This window comes from Balaenoptera musculus, chromosome 15 (genome assembly GCF_009873245.2).
Source record: "Balaenoptera musculus isolate JJ_BM4_2016_0621 chromosome 15, mBalMus1.pri.v3, whole genome shotgun sequence".
Taxonomy (NCBI): domain Eukaryota; kingdom Metazoa; phylum Chordata; class Mammalia; order Artiodactyla; family Balaenopteridae; genus Balaenoptera; species Balaenoptera musculus.
The window spans coordinates 11,918,101-11,932,179 of record NC_045799.1 but is presented as its reverse complement, the minus strand read 5'-3'; the positions used below and the strand labels follow the sequence as shown (position 1 = coordinate 11,932,179).

The 14,079-nt window shown below is 50.2% G+C and overlaps 1 protein-coding gene across 1 annotated transcript in view; it reads right to left on the bottom strand.

The window, feature by feature from the left end:
* KCNB1 (potassium voltage-gated channel subfamily B member 1) overlaps window positions 1-14,079 on the bottom strand; it is a 109,247-nt gene that overhangs the window by 56,496 nt on the left and 38,672 nt on the right. The gene's annotated exons all lie outside the window — the stretch shown is intronic.

Genomic DNA, 14,079 nt, shown 5'->3' with positions numbered 1-14,079 from the left:
GAAGATGGGTCTTAGTAGACCCACAAAATAGCAACACAAATTGGGATGAATGTCACCAGAGAAAAGTTCAGAATAATAAGGGGGACCTAATTTCTATTGGGGGGCAGAGGAGATCTCTCTGAGGAGGTTGATATGTGCGATAAGTATGATTTACAATTTATCAGTGAGAAATGCTCTTGGTTGAAGAAGTAGAAAATGCTGACTCGTAGAGACTCAAACCAGCAGGGCATTCATAATCCCACATAACAAAATGTCCTGAGATAGGTACCCCATCACTGAGGTTCACAACAATATCATAAAAGATCCAAGTTCTCTACCATCCGTTCTACCATCCTCAGAGGACTGGCTCCATTCTCAGGCTCACTCACCTCATGGACCCAAGATGGCTGCCACTGCTCTGGCCATCACATGAAGACATGGCCACACAAGAAAAGGAAAAAAGTCCTTCTCGTCCTCCTATCATTTTCTGAAGTAGAGAAAAACCTTTCCAGAAACTCCCCAGCAGATTTGATGGGTGGCATCATATATCCTCACCTAAGCCATCACTGGTAAAAGTAATGGGGCCACCATGATTGTCTCAAACCAGCAGTTTTTACCCAAAGGTGATTTTTTTCCTCCTTGGGACATTTGGAGACACTTTTGGTGCAATAATTGTGTGTGTTGGGGGTGCTACTGGCATCTGGCAGGTAGAGGCCAGGGATGCTACATAACATCCTATAGCACACGGGACAGCCCCACAGCACAATTATCCAGATGTCAACAGCGCTGAGGTTGAAAAACCATGTCTTAGCCCAATCAGAAGCAAATCCTGACTCCTGGGGGCAGCAGGTGGAAGGGGGTGGGAAATTGGTTAGGGAAGCTTCCTGGAGGCTGTAACAGCTCAGCTCAGTCTAAAAAGATGGACATTGGCCAGACCAATCCAGGAAATGAGTCAAGCCTAGCATCTGGCCAGTGTACCAGCAGAAACGCAGATGACCCCCTCCATCTTTCCTGCCTCTACCACCAGGATGTAAGCCCATGTGGGTACAGGTCTTACCTGTCCTACTCAGTGCTTTATCCCCATTCCCAGTTCAGTGACTGCCACAGAGGTTGTTCAGCAGGTCATTGGTAAAGAAGATGTGAATGGAATGGAGGCAGCAGACTCTTGACTGTGAAATCTCTGGGAATCTCTGGGCATCACACAGAGTGGACATCACATCACACAGAATGAATAAGCATAGGGGGCGCAGTCAGTCAGCAGTAGTAAGACCCCCCAAACCGGTTCAATCCCATCATTGTACAGACGGGGAGACACTGGGAAGGGGTGAGTCCAAACTCACTCAGCAAGCGGCAGATGCAGGCCACGTCCCCCTTTCCGAGCCCAGGATCAACACCAACTGGTAGAACCGGAATGATTGTTTAGAGACACACGATGCAGCCGATCATAATTTCTAGTTCCTAAATCCAAGTCTATTTGGGGGATTTGGGCATGCCCCACCTCCCATCTCCTCACACAGCGGTCTTCCCGGATTTGCTTACCTCGTGACCCCAAAAGGATGCTGAGCAGGGCCGCCATTTTGTCACTCCCATTCCCTGCTCAGGTCGCAAAATGGCCGGCCCATGTATTGATGCATGCTTCGTTTGGACCACACAGTTCTCAAAGAATTTATGATTCGCCTCCTTTGCCGACAATAAAAGTAATTGGGACAGTGAGCCTATAATCCAAATTCCTCACTTTTCTTAGATAAGTGGAAGGTCTGGCAGCACCGTGCCCATTTTTCTGCCTGGCAGCCATTTCCTGGAGCTGGAGTGTGTCTGCCCCTTTAGTTGGGACACAAGCGCTCCATCCCAGCCCAGGGCCCTCCTGGCACGTCACTCACGTACAGGCTGGGAGAGGCATTCTGAGGTTACAACCCAGCCCCAGCGGGTGGGGCACAGGCGTGAGTGGGCGAGGCTGCGCTGGACCCCGGGCCGGACACTCTTCCCCTCTCTTGGAAGGAAGCGCCTGGGTGACCATGGCAACGTGCTGCCATTTGTAATACATCTTCCATTCGAAATGGAGAGACAAGTACATCTCTCTTCTCGGCTCAGGCGACATCAACTCCTGGTGCCCCCCAAACCTAAGAGCCAGAAGGAGGAAGAGTGTGATCTGTCTTCTCCAATCTGGGCCCCAAAGGCAGATGCCCCCAAACACCCCCATTTGTTCAACCAACCCAGAGATGGGGGGTAGGGAGGGGTTGATTTAGATTCCATCTTATATAAAAAGACCAGAAAATGTTTGATTAGAGATAGAGGAAGGCGTGGGTGTCTGAGACGGGGCTCTATTTCTGGGCAAACGTACACATTCCCTGCTGCCTCCCCTCCCTCCTCCCCTCCCCTCCCCTCCCCTCCCCTCCCTCCTCCCCTCCCCTCCCCTCCCTCCTCCCCTCCCCTCCCCTCCCCCCCCCCCTCCCCTCCCCTCCCTCCTCCCCTCCCCTCCCCTCCCTCCTCCCCTCCCCTCCCCTCCCTCCTCCCCTCCCCTCCCTCCTCCCCTCCTCCCCTTCCTCTGGGCAGCAGCGCAGACTCTCCAGGCCGCTCAACGCCGCCATCTTCCCCTCAGCCATGACCCCAGCCCTCTGCCAATATCCTGGAGTCCCCAGTGCATCCGGCATGTTTCTACACTGCTTACAGGATCAGAAGGGAATGAAATGAGAGAATCATCCAGAAATAAGGAAATGCCCCACGCAATATTTCCCTTTGAAACTAAGAAGCTGAAACCCCGAACTGCAGCGGAAATCGGAAGCCTCGTTGAGAAACGAAGCAAAGAGAAGAGTGCCAATTAGCACCCAAGTCCCCTCCTGGGAGTGAAAACCATAAATATTAATGGCCATAATCATCTGGTATTAGTCATATGCCTTGTAAATTAAGGGCTTTTTACCGGGAGTAAACAGCCGTGTTAATGGCAGCAAAACGTAACCGTGTGGCTGGCTGCACGCCAGGTGTGGCCCGCCAAGGTGATGGCAGAAATCAAAACAGGCCCAATCTGTGAAGTGGGGCAGCGGCTTCTAGAACAGGCGGGGTGAGGGGGCAGGGGGTGTGGCCAACCCTCTCAGTGTCTGCAGTTTCCATGCAGGGTCGTGGGCCAAAGCTGATCTGACAGATGCAGCTTCAGACAGTGAAGTCTGGGAAGACAAAGCTTCCAGGGAGAGGTGAGGCCAGGTGGGCAGGGAGAGGGGGGGGTCTCAGGGAGGTGATTCCAAGGGTGCAAACGCTTGGGCTCAGGGCAGAGAGCGGAAGTTCTGGCTGCTGCCAATCCTGTTGCATTGCAGCCTTGATCTCTTCGATATGTGATGCAGCCCCATCTCTTCTTCCTCTGCCTTCTTTCCCCTCTTCTCGTCCTCTTCCTTCTCTGCCTCTACGCCTGCCAGGGCTGACTTCTCCATGAAACACCAGCGACACAGAGCATGGGGCTCACACGGCTTCTAAGGTCCCCTCCCCAGTATTCTCATTTCTTTAGAAGTAAAATGATTTTTTTTTTTTTTTGGCCGTGCCGTGTGGCTTGTGGGGTCTTAGTTTGCCCACCAGGCATCGAACCTGGGTCACTGCAGTGAAAGCTCCGAGTCCTAACCACTGGACCACCAGGGAATTCCCCGGAAAACAATGAACTTTTAGATAGCAGAAGATGTTTCAATATGTAATCTTAATCTAGTCATCTTTATATCAATGCAGCCATCAAATGTAATGTTGAATAATTTTCATGGAGAAAGGCGAAAGTACCCAGGGCCCCTGAAATGCATGACGTGGTCCTGCTTTCTGTCACCCCCTCTTCTCCACCTCCTCTCCCTTATCCTCCTCCCACTCCTCCGTTTTCCTTCTCCTCAACCTCCTTCTCCCCTTTCTCCGACTCCTCCCCTTCCTCCCACTAACCATGGGGTCTTAAGCAATCAGCATTGCCTTATGGAGTCTCAGTTTCATCCTGTGCAAAAAGGGCTAATAACAATAATTAATAGTAATGACGAGTCAGTGAAATAACATCAGGGAAAGCTTTTGACACAAAGCAGTGCTCAGCAGTGGTACTTCCCTTCCTTTCCAGGAGGTTCTGGAGTCCTGGGAGTCAGAGGTGTGATTTATTTGAAAATCTCAGGGGACAAAGTCCCTGGTCGTATGCGCCCCACCTCCCCCCTGCTAAATGCATCATCAGGCCCTCTCTCTCCCTGTTTCCTGGGCTCCCCTGTTCCCCTTAAGGATAAAGGCTTCTCTTGACCCTCCGAGAAAACGCACAAGGCACTTGATCAGATAGATCAACTAATGCCTCCAAATCCCAACAGAAAGCAAGCATCCATTTGGCTGGCTCTGGCAAGGGAGGGGGGCCTCCCAGCTCCTTGTCAGCCAGGACTGGATGCATAATTTGCAGAACCCAGTGCCAAGTGAAAATGCAGGGCCTCTTGTTCAGAAATTATTATGATTTTCCAGGCAGTGACAGCAGAGCATAAACAAAGTATGGGGCCCTTCTGAGCGCGGGGCCCAGTGCTACCGCAGGAGCTGGGGGCTCGTGACAGCGCCTGTGGTCAGCTCGGGGCTGCCGGCCTGAGGGTGGGTGTGGCAGTGGGAGGGGGAGGTGACAGCAGTGATTCTGACTCCCTTTGATTCCCCACAGCCCCACTCCACATAGCAGGTGCCCTGCAAGTGCTTACTTCCTCACGGTTCACTCATTTATCCTCTCAGCATTGGGCCTACAGTGTCAGGTGAGACCCCTCCCGGGGGGCTGTGCCCTGGACCCTCTCCCCCCTCCCTCTTCCAGCTTCCCTCAGATCCCTGGCTCCAAGTTATGCTGGCCATAAGCACCCTCACCCCTGCCAATCGCGCACAGCATAGGCCAGGAATAAAAACGAAATGAAATAATAATGGCTGAAATAGGAAAAGCCAGAATTTATCAAGCATTTACAAGGTGCTGGTCTAAGCTCTGGGTCTATCTCAACCTATTTTAATTCTCACAAGGACCTTCTGAGGTGGGTCCTATGCTGATCTCCATTTGGCAGAGGCGGAAACTGAGGCACAGAGAGGTCAGATCCCTTGCCCAAGGCCACACAATGGGGATGTGGCAGACCTGGGCTCCAGTGAAGGCTGGTGCTGGTTCAGAGCAGGGACAGGAAGGGGGGTCATGTTGCCTGTTCCCAGCCTCTGGGCAGGAGACCTACAGACCCCTACGAGATGCTTTCTCCTGGGAGTGGGGTAGAGAGCATGGGTGACCGAAGAGTAGTGTGTGGCTCCTGGGAGCGTGCTGGGCTGCGAGTCCTGAGACCTGCGTTAGAGTCTCGGTTCTACCGATACGTCAACCTGCAAGGTCACTCACCCTGATGTGCGCCTCCTGCCTGCTTTGCTGACCTCCCCTCCTGCACCCTCCCTTCACTCCTACAGCAACACACTGGCCTCTCCACTGTTCCTAGACTCTACCAAATGCATTCCCATCCCAGGACCTCTGCACTTGCTGCTTTCATTTCCGGAGCGCCCTCGTGCAGTGATTCACATGGCTCCTTATTTTTCTGGTTTAAAGTCAAGGCCCACGAAGCATGTGTGTGTGGGAGGGGTGGAGAGCGTGATCTGTCTTCTCTGTGACAGAGAGGCTTCTCTGACTGCCTCACCTGGAAATATATGTAAACTGCTTTGAACAGCACCCAACACTTGGTAAACACCACAGAATTGTCTAGTACTATTATTGTCATCTAAATTTGCAGCCCCTCAACTTGTCCCTCAACTCCCTCTATTCTTCTTCACCGCTCTTATCCCTTCCTGAAATTATCTTACACGTTTGTCTACTCGTGTACCATCTGTCTCTCCCACTACAGGGCGAGCTCCACTGGGCCGGGATTCAGTCACTTTGGACCCCGCGAGTTAGCACAGGGCTCAGCTGGTATCCCAGGGCCGGGAAAGTCACCTCTCTGAGCCTCACTTTTTTCAAGAGGTAACAGCAGCTCCCACAAAGGCTGAGGAGCAGATGGAAGGAGGGGAGACCCAGCCATGGTTCTGTGATACTGGGGAGGGGACTGCAGTGACGGTCCCTAGAGCTTAGTCCCGAAAGCTGGCCATGGCTGCCGGTCGGCATAGAGGGCTGCCCTGGCTGTCTGGCCTGACCCGGGAGACTGCCCAGCCACAGACAGCATCCTGGGATGGGGCGGGGGGGCGGGGGGGCGTCCCCTGAGCTTTCGACTTCAGCCCTGCCCTGATCTGGAAGGCAGCTGAGGGGGCTGGGCCGTGTAGACCTTTGTCATTCAATTCACTCCCTCAGGAAATATTCACGATTAGCCATCAGGGAAAGGCAAATCAAAACCACTGGGAAATCCCACTTCACACCCACTAAGATGGCTAGAATAAAAAACAGACAGTAACAGGTGTTGAAGATGTAGAGGAACCGGAACCCTCGTATATTGCTGGTGGGAATGCAAGACAGCACAGCCACTTGGGAAAACAGTCTGGCGGCTCCTCAAAAGGTTAAACATAGTTACCATAGGACCCAGCAATTCCACTCCTAAGTATACACCCAAGAGAAATGAAAACCTATGCCCACACAAAAACTTGTATACAAATGTTCACAGCAGCATTATTTATCATAGCCCAAAGTGGGAACAACCTGAATATCCATCAGCTGACAAAAGATAAACAAAATGCAGTATTCTCCATACAATGGAATATTATTCAGCCATAGAAATGAATGAAGTACTGATACATGCTACACGGAAGAACTTTGAAAACATTATGCTAACTGAAAGAAGCCAGACACAAAAGGCTGCATATTATATGACCCCACTTATGTGGAATGTCCAGAAGAGGCAAATCCATAGAGACAGAAAGTAGATTAGTGGTTGCCTAGGACTGGAAAGGGGTGGGGGAAATAGGGAGTGATTGCTAGTGGGTACGGGGTTTCCTTTTGGGGTGATAAAAATGCTTTAAAATTGATTATGGTGATGGTTGCACCGCTCTGTATATACTAAAAATGATTGAATTATGCACTTTAAGTGGGTGAATTATACATCCCAATATCTCAACAGAGCTGTTATATGTATGTGGATATGTATGTAGATAGATAGATATATTTATGAAATATCTACTATGAGCCAAGTGAGCAAAGCAAACCCCCTGTGCTCTCAGGAAGCTAACAAGGAAGAGACAAGGGAACAAATAAAAGTGTGATTTGACCCTTGGTGATAAGAAAAATAAAGCAGGAAAGGAAGAGAGGGATAGATGGCAGGGGAGAGGCACTGTGGTTCAGGAAGGCCACTCTGAGGGGGTGACATTTGAACAGAGACCTGAATGAAGAGATTGAGGGAGTCACAGATATCTGGTGGGAGGGCACCTGGAGCAACGGCAAGTGCAAAGGCCCTGAGGCGGGAGCAATAATCTAGTGGGGCTGGAATGTAAGGAGCCAGAGGGAGGGCGGCAGGAGGGGAGGTCAGAGAATTGATGGGGGCTGGATCGTGGAGGGCCTGGTGGGCTGTGGTAAGAACTGTAGCTTTATTCGGAGCGAGGTGGGAGCCACGGGGTAGTTTAGAGCAGAGGAGGGATGGGTTCTGACTAAAGTTTTCATGGGCTCCCTCTGGCTGGGAATGGAGAATGGACTCGGGGGTGGAAGTGGGCAGGGTGGAAGCTGGGAAACCAGGGAGGAGGCTACCATAATGGGCCATGTGAGAGATGATGGGGGCTTGGCTCTGGGGATGGAAGTGCGGGAAGTGGTCAGGCGCTGGGTGTGGAGTGTACCATCCCATCCCTGGTCTTGTCTGCACCTCCCCACAGCCCTGACATTTGCAGGGACTTTTATTGCCATTTAACTTGCCCATTGGTCAGCTGGGAGAAGGGGCTTCCTACCTAATGAACAGTCTGCACTCCTTGCACTGTCCAAGGTCAACACCCAATCCACAGCCCTTACCCAGAACCCTGAAAACTCCTATGGATTTGTAGACTCAGGATCCTTGCTGCTTCTCTCTCCTGTGACCAAGTGTCCTGACCCCGTCTGGGCCCTGGCTCAGCCCCCACTACCAATTTCATGAGAAACCCAACCCCACCCAACACTTTATCATTCTGGCAGACTTAACTGCAGACTCAGTTTCTTCATCTATAAAATGGGAATAATAATAGATAACTTGAATGACCGTTGTCAGGGTTAAGTGAGTTAATGTATGTAAAAGCACTTAGAACAGTGCCTGGCACATGGTTGGCATTCAATAAATGTTGGCTGTTATTATTATTGTATATTATGTATTATTATTGTATATTATTATTGCTGTATTATGATTAGTGGTAAGGGGTATTTGGCAGGTCATGGGGTGAGGGGTTCATGTATTAAAGGGTGCTAACCCAGAGCTAATTCTCTTCCCTTGCCCCATTCCCACCAGCAAATTCCTGCCTTCTTCTCACGAAGCATAATTTCTCTCCCTTTCTGGGAAGCATTGGCTCTACTCCCAACCACCCAGAGGCTCACTCATTTCAAGAGGTCTTAAGAAGCCATCTCCCCAATAGCACTGGGCTCCTGGGAGGAATTCTCCTGCCAGCCGCTCAAAGAATGTGTTTTTCTGTACCTTGTTTAAGGAAATGGAAGCACAGAAAGATGGAGAAATGTGCCCAAGGTCACAAAACTTAGAAGTGGCAGACCTGGGAACTTAATCCACATCTGATGCTAAAGCAACTGTTTAAAGATAGAAAGCTGGTGTTACTGAGTGCCTATTATGTTCCAGGCATTTTGTAGGCATTGCCTTTTTTAAAATTGTATTTTTACAAAAATTATATTTTTTTGAGAAGGTCATACATGCATACAGTTTGAAAATCAAAGAGGTACAAGAGGGTATACCTACAGGTAAGGGGGGGGAATCTCCCTTCTGTCCCCATTCCTGTCATTCAGCTCCCCTCCCTGGAGCCAGCCACTGTCCCAGTTTGTTATGGATCCTTCCAGTGATGAGCTATGAATGGCAGACCCCACTTTCCTACCCAATATCCACCCTCCACCTTATTAACAGAATCCCAATTTTGTTCAGGCAGCCATGTGCCCAGGTAAAAATACTTATGTTCCCAGACTCCCTTGCAAATAGGAGCAGCCATGTGACCCAGTTCTGTGCAAAAGTCCCTGGGCAAGTCATTCCTTTCTACTTCCCCCCAAAGACAAAGCACATTTTGCCCTTTGCCCTTCCTTTTCCTTCCTGCCTGGAATGTGGACTTGATGCCTGGAGGCAGTGCAGCCATTTTGAAACCATGAGGATCAAAGCCACATGCTCTGGAACAGGAAGAAGGAAGATGCCTGAGTCCTTGAGCATCTGGGTCGGCACTGGTCCACCCAGCTCTGGACTTTTGTTGTGTTTGTTCAAACCATTGTTTGTTGAATTTTCTGTTCTTTGCAGCTGCATGCCTTCCTAGCTGATGTACTATACATACATAAGCATTTATATTTATCTGTATTCTTTCTTCCCCAGAAAAATGTAGCATTTTTTACACCTACCCTTCAGAATCTTACTTCTTCACTTAATGATGTATCTTGGAAGTTGTTACAAATCAGTACACACAAAGCCCCAAACGTAATTAAATTATTGTGTCAAAGACTTTGTACACATGCCCCGTAAGTCCTTCAACCAGTCCTCTCTTAGGCCTCATTTGGATTGTTCTCAACCTTACAAAGATTATCCAGGTATATATATTTCCCACATGTGAGGGCATATCTACAGGAGTAGAAAGGGTAGATGCCTTTTAAATGTTCCCAAATGTCAAATTGCCCTGCAAAGAGGTTTGGCCAATTTGCATTCCACCAGCAATGTGCTAGAGACCCCATGCATTGTCTCTAATCCTTGCAACGACAAAAATTGCTACTGCCTATTTTGCCAAGACTTAGGGAATTGTATGTGGCCTACCCAAGGTCATGGCAGGTAACTGGTAGAACTGGGATTTGAACCAAGGTCTGTCTGATGTCAAAGCTGTGCTTTTAAACACTTACATGACATTGCTTCCCAGGCAGGCTGGATTCCAGAGACTCTCATCAAAGAGGGAAGAGTGAATATAACCTGGGTGCTGGTCTGTGCCTGAGAAGGGCCTTTGGGTGGAGCTGCGAAGAATACATCCTAGGCTGGCTTTCTTCTCAGATCTGCCACTGCCTTGCTGTGTGAGCAAGTTCTGCCCCCTCTCTGGGCCTCAGTTTCCCCATCTGTAAAATGGGTAGCTTGGAGTTGTGGATCTCTAAGACCTTCTAATACTCAGCTTCTGGAAAATCCCCAGTGTCTGAGGGTCTCCAGGGAGCCGCTTTTTCAGCCCCCAAAATGGAAACAGTCTTCTGAGCAATTTTTCCTCCGTTCCTGACCAATCAGAGGTCAGTAGCATCCAGGGGCTTCTATTTCTATCTGTGGACCGTAGTCACACTCCCTGGGGGAGGCTGGGCTGCGGAGCAGAGAACGGCCTGGCTGCCCTGTTTCCTGTTTAGAGCACATCTTCTTCCAGCTCTCTCTGACACCTGGATTCTGAGGGCAATGATTCTAATTATGGCTTCTTATACCGAGAGCTTACCATAGGTCAGGCACTTGCCAAAGTGTTTTACAAATATAACATATACACATTTGGAAGAGAGAGCCTATTCTCATCCTATTTTCCTTATCCAACTTTACAGATAAGGAAACAGAGGCACAGAGGGGTTAAACGACTTGCCTAAGATCACTCAGCCAATAAGTGGCAGGCCAGGGTTTGGCTCCAGGAAGCCTGGGCCAGAGTCCGTGCCCTTAACACAGGGTTTCTCCACCAAGGCACTGTTGGGCTGGAGCATTCTTGTCTGCGGGGCAGTGCATTGTAGGATGTTTAGCACCGTCCCTAGCCTCTACCCACTAGATGCCAATAGCACCCATCCTCCTGGGTGTGGCAACTCAAAATATCCCATACGTTGTCAAGTGTCCCCTGGGGGCCAAAACACCCCTGGCTGAGAACTGTTGCCTTAACTACAGCTCTGGAGGAATGGATTCTGGGTCCATCTGGGGGCTCTTACCCTCCTGAGCCCAGATTAGGCTCCTGGGAGGCACTGCGAAATCTGAGAGACCCTTGCTGGAGGTCCATGCCCTGTGTAGGCGATGGAAGTGTTGCAGGGCAGCCTTCTCTGAGACTTGTGATGGGAAAACTCAGTGAGGGTCATTGGTGGACAGCAGCGTGGTGGTGGAGTGGGTTTGGAGGTCAGCTGGGTGACCTTGGGCAAGTGCCTTAACTTCTCTGGGATGCCGTCTTCTCAGTCAAAATCAGTGATAACCGCTTGCCGAGTTGAGGTGTGAAGCAGGGGTCACATTATGGGGGAAGAAAAATGAAAACCAGAAACTACCTCAATGTAAGGTCTACTTAAATAAATTATGGTTCATCCATGGCCTGGAAGATTATGTAGCCATTAAAAATGAATGAGGTCAATGTATTTTTGCTGATGTGGAAAGAGCTCTAAGGTTTATTAATTTATTAATAGTTAAAAGGCAAGGTATAGAGCAGGATGTATGAAATAATCCCATTGGTATTAGAAAAAAAAATTGAATGTTCAGCATATCCTTATTGAAAACCTACTACTTGCCAGGCAGTGTTCTAAGCAGTAGGAATACAGCAGTGGACAGAACAGACAAATCCCTGTTTCCTCAGAGCTTGTGGAATGTGAGTATGAAGATTCAAACACATGAAGATTTTATAAGAAGTACAAGAAAATGGTTTCTTCTGAGCCTGGAGACGTGGGGGTGAGATTGCTATCCTTCCACTGTATACCCTTCGGTATTGTCTGAACTAGTCTTCACTGGGTGCGTGCATTCATTTTAATTATCAGTTTTTAAAAGACCAGATCAAAAAATTAGAGGCAAAGCACAGTGCCCGGTTGCCTTTATTATGATCACGTATTCAGTAACTGTTTCTTGAGCACCTACTATGTGCAGCTACTATGCTGGGTGCTGAGGACAGAGTGGTGAGCAGGAAAGATGAGAAACCAGCCCTCAAGGGGTAGGCACTCTAGTTGTGGGGCACAGACCCATTGGAGAAGTAACTACAAGTGTCATTCGTGTTACAGTGATGACGTCCAGGGGATTACAGAGGCATCAGCACTTAACAGAGGGGAGGCCTACAGATTTGGGGAGTTGGCCAGTGGTCAGGAGCCTGGGCTCTAGCCCTCTCCCCTGACACAACTTCCCTGCCCCCCACTGTTCACAGGGTGTGGCCTCGTGTGGCTCTGGAGCTAAAACAACTAAAATTGACTGAGAACGTACAACCTACGAGGCACTCTGTAAGCACTTTCCATATATTAATTTACTTAATCCTTACTACAACCTTATGAAGTAAACAGGATTTTTATCCCTATGCTACAGATAAGAAAGCTAAGGCACAGAGAGGATGAGTAACTTGCCCAAGGTCACTCATGCAGCTGGTACGTGGCAGAATCAGAACTGAAACCCAGGTTGTCTGCTCCAGACCCCAAACTTGTAAATACTTCTTTTATGACTTCTCCTTTTCCTCCTCTTCCCTGCTTATCAGGGGCCACGTCCTCTACCTCCACGCCCTCCCCCAGACTGAGGATGGCCCTCTGGTCCCACCTCCAGCAGAACATGCAAGGATGAGGGAACATCCCTCCGCACCCTCACCTGCCTCCGTGGCTCAGGTGGCATCTTGGCTTTGCCTTCAGAGCCCAGGGGGAAGAGGGGTCAGAATGGGCAGGAACCACCAGGAGCACACGGTGCCTCTGCCTGCCTGTCCTTTAGGTATAAGGACCTGCGTTGACTCTTAGAGCCCAAGGATCCAGACTGAATCTAATTCCAGACCCTGAAAGAGCCCTGCCCTGGGTCACAAACTGGTTCCTAATCTTGGTCACACTGAATCCCGGCTCTGGCCACAGATTCCTTCACGACCCTGGTCCTAGTCTAAGCCCTGACCCTGGTTACGACAGAGCTCTCACTTCGGTCACAATCTGAGCCCTGGTCCTGGTCACAGACCCAGTCTTAGGCTGAGCCATGATCCAGGTCACACACTGACCTCAGACTCAGATTTAGCTCTGATCCTTGTCAAGAATAAGCCCCGACCCTCATCCCGCACTGAGTCCTGACCCTGGTCACATACTGAGCTTTACCTTGGCCTCAGGCAGAGAGCACCATCCCCACCTGCTGCTTTCTACCGTCCAAGGGTCTGGAGAACTTCTAGAATGCACTCTTCCCACCTATCCCTGAGCTTGGACCAGTCATTCCCTCCACCTGTGTGAGGATCGTCCAGACTGCCATCTCCCAGGGCCAGTCAGGGGGACCTGGGGAGCCCTAAGAAAGACCAGGAAGGCATGATTTAGATAGAGCTAAATTCTTGGGAGGCCCCTTTCCATCCAGAGGATCTCAAACTCCTCCTATTTCTCCCTGCCCATCTCCTTCTTTCATGTTCATGCACACATTTATCTTGAAATAAAATTCATCAGCAGAATTCTGTCTTTAAGGAAGGGAGGTCAGATAGCCACCCAGCAGCTGGGCAAAATTCTCTTATCAGGAGGAAGTGCCTCCAGCAGGAGAAGACAGTGCCCTCTTTTCCCCGCCAAGCATTACCCTCTCCCCCCCGAGCCTGGCTTGATTCTGAGGGGCTGTGGAGTCCGCAGCGGGTGGAGAAGGCCTGCTGGCAGAAGGAACTGTCTCCCCAGCAGCAGCTGTCTGCCCCTCAGATGGTCAGGGTCTGCCTCCGGGCCTGGGAATCAGCCCGTGTCTGAACAACAATAGTGTAAAGATTTGAAAAGGGTCCCCCCTTCCAAGGGTGGCAGGGCCTGGGCAGGGCGTGACACATTGGGAGCATGTCCCTGTGGTCTCCTTGAAGAATGATGTTTCCTCCATCAGGCCCCTGGGGGGTTCCCTGAAAATGGGGGTGGGGGACGGTGTGAGGAGCACACATTCATCACCTTCCTCATTCCCCCAGAGTGCAAACATGTGAAATCATGGAGATGGAGCAGATGCTGAGTTTTCCACCCCATTCCCCTCCCTCCTCTGGAGGGGAAAGGACTTCAGCTCCTGTGGGTGGTGGGGGCAGGGGGGGTACTTTGGGGGTACATGGGGTGCATGGGGTGCATGGGGGTACACAGAGGGGTACATGGGGGTACATGGAGGGGTACATGGGGGTACATGGGGT